This window comes from Cupressus sempervirens, chromosome 8 (genome assembly GCF_028749045.1).
Source record: "Cupressus sempervirens isolate cs-2001-9-10 chromosome 8, ASM2874904v1, whole genome shotgun sequence".
Classification (NCBI taxonomy): Eukaryota; Viridiplantae; Streptophyta; class Pinopsida; order Cupressales; family Cupressaceae; genus Cupressus; species Cupressus sempervirens.
Window position 1 is genome coordinate 193,640,906 of NC_143125.1, and position 10,434 is coordinate 193,651,339.

Consider the following 10,434-nt stretch of genomic DNA (forward strand, 5'->3'; position numbering starts at 1 on the left):
TTTCAATTATCTAATTTTAAATGATATTTCCCATCTTGTATACTTCGATCTCCATGATCTTAGTCTCTTAATATGTTAAGCTTCCTAGAAAGAGAATTGAGCTCTAATATCAATTGTTGGAATATTTATGGGAAATAAGAGACTGAGAGGTGGGTGAATCAAGATCTTAAAATTTTGATACTAAAATCAATCTCATTAAATCACACCCAGTTCATCAATAAAATTATAATGCTAAAACATAAAATAATTTCATCACATCCATAATAGTTCAATACATAACACAATGATTTGGTTACCTAAAAACACTTTAGGATGAAGGTAAAACTGGGGTGGGGATGAAACCCAAAAATCTTCATTATTGAAATAATAAAGTTAACCTATTAAGGTTACTTGATCATAAAATATGATCTACTTGGTGAGATGTTTTTCTTATTAAGGACTAAAATACTATTAGCTCTTTCCTTATTAGAGGGCTTGACACTTCTAATAAAGTAAGGACTTTGTTAGGAGATTTACATAGGCCTATTAGGACTACTCTACTAAGAGCTTTTCTCTATCTCAATTACAAAATAACTAGTTTAGTACCTAACCCTCGATATGCTCTGTAAAGTAATCTTGGGTCTCCTCTTTCCTTTGTCTCTAATTTCATTCTCCTAATCTAATAAATTTGTTCAGTCCTTCATTGTTTTGATTACTCTCTCTACTAGATCTGACTTGTGACTCCTTCATGTGTGTTCTCTTTCAAATTTCATCCTCTATATGATTCTAGGGTTAGAATCCTCCTTAGATAGACTTCATCTAAAGCTTCTAGATCTTGATCAATGGTTTAAACTTCATCATCCTTTTCCATTTATGTCCCTTTTTTTGATTGGTTAAATTATGTGTCTAGGGATAATCACCTTTTGCTAATGACTCATTAATAGAATTGGATCTAGCTCTAAAGATATTAAATCTCATAGAAATGTCAGCCAAAATGATTTGCATATGAGTTTGTGTGATTACAAAATCACAAAAAAAAATTGTATTTCTTTACACTTAAGTGCTTCCGACACTTGCTCATGTATGTTGTTGCTTAGCTTCTATAAGTCTATGTGCTCGACACTTGATAAATTTTCAATATGCCCAATCTTCATTGAATTACTTAGCTCATACTATATTCCTTGGCTCACATAACTTCTCAGTCTCTATTGAATTCTCAAAAATCAGTTTTCTTCTTGACCTTTACTAGATAAGTCAGTCTCAATGATGACCTTGTAATCTTGCCCAGTAAATGACTTGCAAATCACTAAGTGTTTGGTCACTAATCGACAACATAGGCTTGCAGATCAATAATAAAAGTGCTATCATTTCTCTATACAATCTACATTCCCATGAATTATTTCATTTCTCCAATCATACTCATCTCAAATTCTCTCTTCATTTCTTCTAAAAATGCTTGACTTACTTCATTGTTACCTCCAAAGATAATCTCATCAACAAATAGTACAACAATCAATAATCCTTTATTATTATTTCTTAGATATAAGTTACTATCATCATTTCTACAAATCCCAAATTTGTCAAGTATTTATCCAATCTTGCATACTAGGCTCTTGTTTCAATCCATTCAATGCCTTTTTCAATCTGCAAACCATATAATCTTCATTTGTCAAAGGAAAACTATCTAGTTGTTCAATGTATATCTCTTCTTCTAGTTTAGCATTAGAAAAGATGACTTGACATTCATTTGATAAACTTTAAAGTTCTTGTTAGACGCATATGCAAAAAATATTCCTACTACCTCTAGTCTAGCAATAGGTGCAAAAGTTTCTTTAAAATCAATTCCTTCTTGCTATGATAACCTTTTGCATGCCAATCTTTCTTATTTTCTTGCAAGTTCACCTTGTTCATTCATTTTATTTCTAAATACCTATTTAGCTCCAATAAAATTCTTATCTTTAGTTCTAGGAACCAATTCCAATGTCTTGTTCTTTTCAATATGATCTAATTATTCTTTCATATCTTTTATGAAATAATCATCTTTACAATCTTTATAAAAAAAATTAGGTTCAACTTGAGAAATTAAACACAATTCTTCATGTACCTTGTTCCTTGTCATAACTCCTATGTCTTTTCTTCTAATGATTTGTTCAATGGGATGATTCTTTGCCACATTCGTGTTAGGTATCACTTGTTCAATTCTTATTTCTTCTCTTGGATATGATCAATGTTCTTCTCTCTATTCTTCTCTTAAATTTGTCTACAAAGTAGTCTCAGTTTCATAAAATGATTTTGTCTTAGCATTTTGAATTTTAGATCTCTGATTAGTCTTTCTATTAGAATTATAGTCAAGTATCCTCTCATTAATTTTGAATCTTTCATCAACTCTCACATTCATACTTTTAACAATAGTCACTAAGGTTGTCTCTTTTACTTTTTCATTAGCCTCATCATCACCATCATCTAGAATATTGATCATCTTGAAATCAAATTCACATTCCTAATCAACATAGCCTTGTGTAAAATTTTACATATAAAGATTTCTAGGCTTTAACTTCTTCTCTCTTGTATTGCAAACAAAAATTTTCATACCTTCATTTTCTTCTTTCCAACTTTTAGAATTAATTTCATCAAACTTCAGACTTTCTTTTCTGAAATATGCCATAAATCTCCTTAACTTGTTAATATTTTCCTTCAAGGACCTAATATTCTGAGACCAATTCTTAGAAATTTTAGTCCACCAAGATAATTAAGGTCGGGGTGAATCATTTATGCACTTAAAAAAACTCTCAATATCTTTATTAATTATAAAACATGTAAATAGTAGATGCAACAAGAATAGAAAGATAACCATGCATAATAACACTAGATATGTTAACTAGGGGAGACCTTGATCAGAGGGAAAACCTTGGTTGGGATGGTACCCACAAAATGATGTACTAATATAAAATTTCCCTGTTAGAGGATAGACCTTGTAAGGATTCAATGAAATACAATGAGTACATATGAGTCCTTGTTAGGAGACTTTGAATCCTTTTTAGGAGATTCAAACCCTTTTAGGAGCTAAAAGGAGTACAACTAAACCCACTATGAAATAGCCTCATAAATAGTCTTCACTAGACAATATTCTAGATAAGTATATCCAAAATATTTTAACTAAGCAAATAGAAACTCCTTTGCCAATAAAGTTCCTTCGAAGTTCACAATACATCCTCATCATCAATTTCTACTCTCATCAAAAGATATTCACATTCAAGTTCTCTCAACCAAACATCACAATGCATATGATCTCATTGATGAATACCACACACTACTAGAAGGAAATGACCTTCCCTTTATACCAAGTCCTAAAACAACTTATTGAGTTATTTTTGAGGCTTTTTGATTTTATAATAATATTATATGATATTTGACATTACATTTATACACTTTTTTAGGATTAACAACAAACTATCAACTCGCAATCATCATAAATTTTCACTTGATGATCTCAAGATTATTCTATCTAAACCAAAGCATATATAACATGTCTTCAATCTTTGTTTTGGTTTCCTCAAGACAATTCCATCTTTGTGAGAAGATAGAATCAAAGCAATAGTGCTCCCTTTCTTGAATTGTTATCTGAAAGCTGCCTTCTCTAAAATCTCCATAACTCTGTCCAATATTTATATTTCTATATGAGCTCTTGATTTTAGCATCTAGACATACTATAGATAATAATCCTAAGTTCACCTAAGCTGATCTTTAATCCCTAAACTATGCCAAATTCTTCTTCCTTTGTAATTCTACTAGTCTTTAAAGAACAACTAGTATTTTGACATCAATGACAAACACTATTATTGTTAGAAATATAAAGGAGTAACTAAGAGGGGAGGGGAAAAAACTATTAATGTGATTATACTTTATTGACTTTTTTGGAAAAACATAAAGGAAATACCATGAACACAAGAAACACCAATATTTAACATGAAAACCCAATTTGGGAAAACTATCAATTGTAAATAGTTACTATTTTTCACTCTTTTGAAGTGAGCCCTATTAGGAGAAAACTCTGTTAAAGATTACAAAAAACATTATTAGGTGTGACCCTAGTAGAGGATTTAATTTACCCTATTTTGAGTGGATTTCTTAGAGGTCTTTAGACACTTCAATCTAGAAATGCCACCTTATTAGAGGATTCATTGAATAGTTATTAGGCTAACTATGATAAGAGATTTGATTCACTACTACAATTATTAGAGAGTAACAATGACTTTGCTTGATTGGTGATGCAACTAAATTTCCTAATTTAGATCTCAATTCTGGCTTGATTACTTGATCCTCCTTGATTAGCATGCTCTTTGCAACTTGGTCCACTGGGATGCTCTACCCTTTACATATATCCTCAACATTGGCTTCCTTAATTCATCTTCTTCAATTCCACATTTCAATCCTCAACTTGAACTTTCATATGGGCATATGCACTGAGTTGTGGTGCCAAAAAGGTGACAAGGAAATTTAATTTTCCTATTTTAAAAAGCACGCACACACTATGGCTCAGGTAACCCAAGCCATAGCGCATGCGTGCTATAGTGCATACGTGCTATAGTGCGTACACACTTTTTTAAAAAAAAAAAGTATATATGATGGGCTACAAACCCACAGCCCATCATTTTCATCAGCATTTTCTTCTACTCCTACAACGAGCAGCACGTACATGAGTTGAAGACTCAACATTTGCACCACCATTTGCCAAAATGCCTCCTTGTCAACGAAATCTAAGACCACAAGCACACCCACGATGACACCATAAGTGATATAAACCTAAATTTGCAAACCCAAGCCATAGTGCATGCGTGCTATAGTGCATACGTGCTATAGTGCGTACACGCTTTTTAAAAAAAAAAAGTATATATGATGGGCTGCAAACCCGCAGCCCATCATTTTCATCAGCATTTTCTTCTACTCCTACAGCGAGCAGCACGTACATGAGTTGAAGACTCAACATTTGCACCACCATTTGCCAAAATGCCTCCTTGTCGACGAAATCTAAGACCACAAGCGCACCCATGATGACACCATAAGTGATATAAACCTAACTTTGCATTATTTGATATATTTTTCATATTTTTTTTGTAAGTTTTTTATATTCTTTTGTAGGGTTTTTACAAATTTCATTTAGATTTGTTTATTTATTTGAATTTCGATTGATTTTTTATCAGGAAATGTTCATAATCAACCAGAAAATCCACAAGAACATCAAAACCCTTAAGAACCCCAAAACCAAAACCCTCCTCAAGAAGAAGAACAAATTCCACAACCCGAACCAATTGCAAGACCTCCACCAGGCACACAACAAAATATAAGAAATGAAATAGAGAGAGGCAAAACTCAATTAGAAGGAATCATTGCTCGGTTGAAAGAATTCGGACAAACCAATCCAATGAGGGCTCAATTGGCATCATCCCTTGAATCCATTAACACTCAGATAGCCTCAGTTAGTGGTTAGTTAGATATTTGGCGGGCTAAGAGGGATGAACAAAAAAGATTTTATGCAAATAAATTGTCATATGAAGATGTTAGAAAAAAGGAAATACCAAAAGGTAGTATATGTGCATTATTTCAAAAACCTAGTGAGCAAAATACAGTTTTTGATGCCCCTCCTTGCAACAGTCACGAGGTCCCCATGTATTTTTTGAAGAAATTATATTGTGAGTTTGTCCTTGGGGAGATCCCCAATTATTTTGATATGTTAGACTCCTAGGGTAGAGGTGGGGGGTCATCATTTGAGAGGCCCGGAGCACGTTGTGACCCTAATGTAGTTAGGGCACCCATGGTCCATCCACAGCGTGAGCATGTGATTATTCCTTCAGTTGTGAAGGAACATGTAGAGGCCAGCACTCTAGGGACCATTAATGCTTTGACGCAGACCCTCATCCATTCCACGAGCCCATTAGTTGAGGGGGAGCCTTCTATACGTCGTGGTCACATGTGCACTTCATGCGGATCCCTATGCACATTTGGCACTCATGTCAGAGATGGTGTAGATGATGGGCTTGTCACCGATCATTTCCTAAATGAGAAATTTGGCATTGACACATAGGTAAATTACTAATTTGATCACATTTCATATGTATAGTGAATGCTTAATTAATTAGGATTTATTGACATTGTTCAAAATTTAGGGTCAAAGTGTTCCTGGGCCTAGCAGCAATCCTCTAGGCCCATTTTTTGTTCCTTCGAAAAGTCCTGAGGTATGTATCAATTTAATCATTTTAATTAATACATATATTTATTACGTAATCATATTAAGGATTGACCAAAAAAAATATACATGTGCATCAGTTCTCCACAAGACCCTCAACCTTTACCACAGACGCAGAGCAGAGACATCATACGAGCTTCACATAGGTATAGTTGTTTCATGTTAATTTAATTCATTTTATTATATTTATTCCATGTTTCATCTTAGATATAACGTGTATTGTATGACATGCAGCTCATGATGTCAGACACACCTCCTCATTTGTGACAGTCTGTTGATAGTGGAGTGGCCGCAGCTGTAGCTAGCTCACAGCCACTGACAGAGGTATGAAAGAATTTTCTTCATTTTAGTTGTTGTTTATAATAGTTAATCTCAAAATTTATAATTTTATTTATAAGTGATTATATTTATTGAATTGTTGTAGGGTCTTGTCACACCTGATCGTCCACAAGCATTTGAGGTGGACTTACAGAGTGACTATTTGTTGGCGGTAAGAAAATAATTGATTTTGTGAGTACATATATTTGATTTCAACGTATAATAAATATTGATTTGTATCTACTTTCTTTGTATCAGTTGGACCTAGAGAAGAGCTTCAACAAGAGGTCAAGTGAGTGTGTCAGGAGGGCCCCGTCATCTCCACTGTCTCCCTCCACACGACGGCAGAGGACGTTGAGAGACTTGTTTCCTTCCCCTCGTGGGAAGGAAAAGATGTAGTTGAGATATTTGATACATATATATAGAGACTTGTTTCCTTCCCCATGTATATATATAGGCATCTGAGAGACATATTCGATACACATTTGATGTACATATGACATTCTATATTTGATGTATGACATATTTGATGTATGACATTATTGGTTAATATATGATATGTTTGTTCATATACGACATTATTGGTTATCATAATATATTATGTGTTTGTTAATTTAAATGACATTATTGGTTATCATTTTATATTATATGTTTGTTCATGTATGATGTTAAATTAGATATGTTCATGTATGACATTAAATTATATATGTGCATGTATGAAATTAAATTCAATTGCTAGAGAGTTTCCATTATGTCTACCAACTAGTAGATGTTCTTTCTTGCTTTATTAGTATTTCTCAAAAACTGCAAAGAAGCTGTTTCTGGTGAATAGTTGTAAACAATTGTGATCATCGACTTCATATACTCATGGCTTTGGCTATGAACACTTGTAACTTTGGCTATAAGCATCCATGGCTTTGGCTATGTGCACTAGTGGCTTTGGCTGTGAGCATTTATGGCTTTGGTTGTAGGCACAATATAGCCTTGGCTGTAGGTTGTCTTTCTTGTTGCATGTCGAAGTTACCTTCAAGAATATCATTAGTCTAAGATCATTACAATTAAAATACTATGACATAATACCTTGGAAATAATATTCTTTAACCCATTACTTTATTTGTTAAAACATCATGTGGTATCTACTGTAGTCCTTCTACTCAAATATGTTTTCAAAAATATTTAGTATGGCAAAGAAATGTCTATGGAAAGCTTGTATAATAGGATTGAAGAACTAAATGTGGACAGTCATTAGTACCCATCAATAAGAACACGAAAATCTTTCTCAAGCAAGCCATATGATGTTAGAAAGTAATTTATAAATTTCCTTTGCAAATAACTAGAAGATGCTATGAATCTTAATATAGAGTTAATCATGAACTCATTATTCCATCCAAGAAGCATATATCACCCTAAGCCAATTAATCGACAAGATAAAAATTAGTTCAATTTCAAAAAAATTTTGAGTATAACAAGCATCTTAGGGATTCTTACAAGAATTAACACGATGTTCACAAGAGCATTACAAGTTCTTGTAATTCTATTTCACATATTGTAATCATATTCAGTTTTGAATGGCCATTTGTGTTACAAGCATAAATGTTCTTTAAGGTCTTTTAATTCTAGACATGAATTTTATTATGAAGCTTTTTTATGACAACCCACTCAATGCATATATTGTTGTTCCACATTATGCTAATTTGACTTTCATTGGTTGATTTGGGTCTAGACATGACGTTATTTACTACCTTTTTTATATATTATTTTTTTGTAGTGAGGTTTTGGCCTGAATGAATGTATTAATCATCGAAGTTGTGAACCTTGGTCGAGATCCTTACAAATATATTTTCAAATTGGACCTCAAATAGTTTTCTCAGTCACCCCCTATACATAGATACTGAAATTGTAGTTAATTAAAAAATTAATACTGAATTAACACAAGTTTAATTGAGAAGTATTATGTACCTCAATAGGCTAGATTATTATTGACTGGGAAGCTTTATCTTAGAGTAGTTGGTTTCCTAAATCTTTAGCGCAATGACAGTCTTATGGAATGTGGAATTAGGTCTGCTAACTAGGGAACGTTCTTTAAAAGGTAGAGGAAACTCAAGACTCACATGTTTCCAATCAATATAAATGTTTAAATCGCTTCTCTAATTTTTTCTATTTATGATCTTCTTAAAACTTAACTTTCTAAATGGATTGATGGGGAAATAAAGATCTTCTAGGAACTAAAGGCTAATCATGTTTAATACTTACAATTATTTATTTTTATCTAATGATTTAAAAAAGATTGTACAAGTGTTTTCAAAGAGCAACACTTGTCACTAACATCATAAGAAGGAATATCCAAGGAGTCTTACCACTGATCCCCCACCACCAAATTCAAGAGAAAACAAAATTCCACTACTAAAGAGATAGTAACAATGATCATCCCTAGTCTCTCCCTTATCACAAAATGATTACCATCAAAATTTGCATTTCCAATTGCGTCATGTGCATTGAAGCGATAGTAACATTTTCACTCTCTTACCTAATGTCTCCCATTTCTGAAATTCCTGGGGAAGGGGAAGGCCATCTTCTCAGTACTTCAAAATACAATGAGTTCCATTTTTTCACATATTGATAATTGTTGACTTAAAGTATAGTCGAAGTATTGACAGCCCATAGATATGCCCCGTCAAAGATCGCAGCCCTGTGGCATTTAGTGACCCTTAGGGACATTCTGGTTTAGCATGCTTGAGAATGTTCGAGCATTGAAGGGGATAGGAAGAGGTTGGGGGTAGGGTTTACCCAGCCACTTGGAGCTAATGGAGCAGACAGTTTGATCCCATGACGAAAGATGAGAGAGATTTGGCAGTTGGCAATGTTGTACTGGCCAACACTACAAGCTTCAGCATCACCCGAGATGGCATTGTAAAATGAAAATAGAATGTGATCTCCAAAAAGAGAGAGAGGTTATTGTAGATCTCTACAACACATTCCTATAGGAATTGGAATCTCATCCATATCTCGCATGAGCTCTGAGATATGCCCCATCAAAGATTGCAGCCCTATGGCATTTAGTGACCCTTAGGGACATTCTAGTTCGGTGTGCCTGAGAATGTTCGAGCACTGAAGGGGACAAGAAAAGGTTGGAGATAGGGTTTACCTGGCCACCTGAAGCTAATGGAGCAGACAGTTTGATCCCATGACAAAAGATGAGAGAGATTTGGTAGTTGGCAACTTTGTACTGGCCAACACTACATGTTTTAGCATCACCCAAGATGGCATTGTAAAATGAAAACAGAATGTGATCTCCAAAAAGTGAGAGAGGTTATTGTAGGTATCTACAACATGGTCCTATAGGAACTAGAATTGCATCTATAACTCACACGAGCTTTGAGATATGCCCCATCAAAGATCGCAGCCCTATGGCATTTAGTGACCCTTAGGGACATTCTAGTTTAGTGTGCCTGAGAACGTTCGAGCACTGAAGGTGACAAGAAGAGCCAACCACCCAGAGCTAATGGAGCAGAGAATTTGATCCCACGATGAAAGATGAGAGAGATTTGGTAGTTGGCAACTTTGTACTGGCCAACACTACAAGTTTCAGCATCACCCGAGATGGCATTGTAGAATGAAAACAAAATGTGATCTCCAAAAAGAGATAGAGGTTATTATAGGTCTCTCCAACACAGTCTTGTAGAAATTAGAATCTCATCCATATCTCACACGAGCTCCGAGATATGCCCTGTCAAAGATCACAGCCCTGTGGCATTTAGTGACCCTTAGGGACATTCTGGTTCGGCGTGCCTAATAATGTTTGAGCACTGAAGGGGACAAGACAAGGTTGGGGATAGGGTTTACCTGGCCACCTGGAGCTAATGGAGTAGATAGTTTGATCCCACAATGAAAGA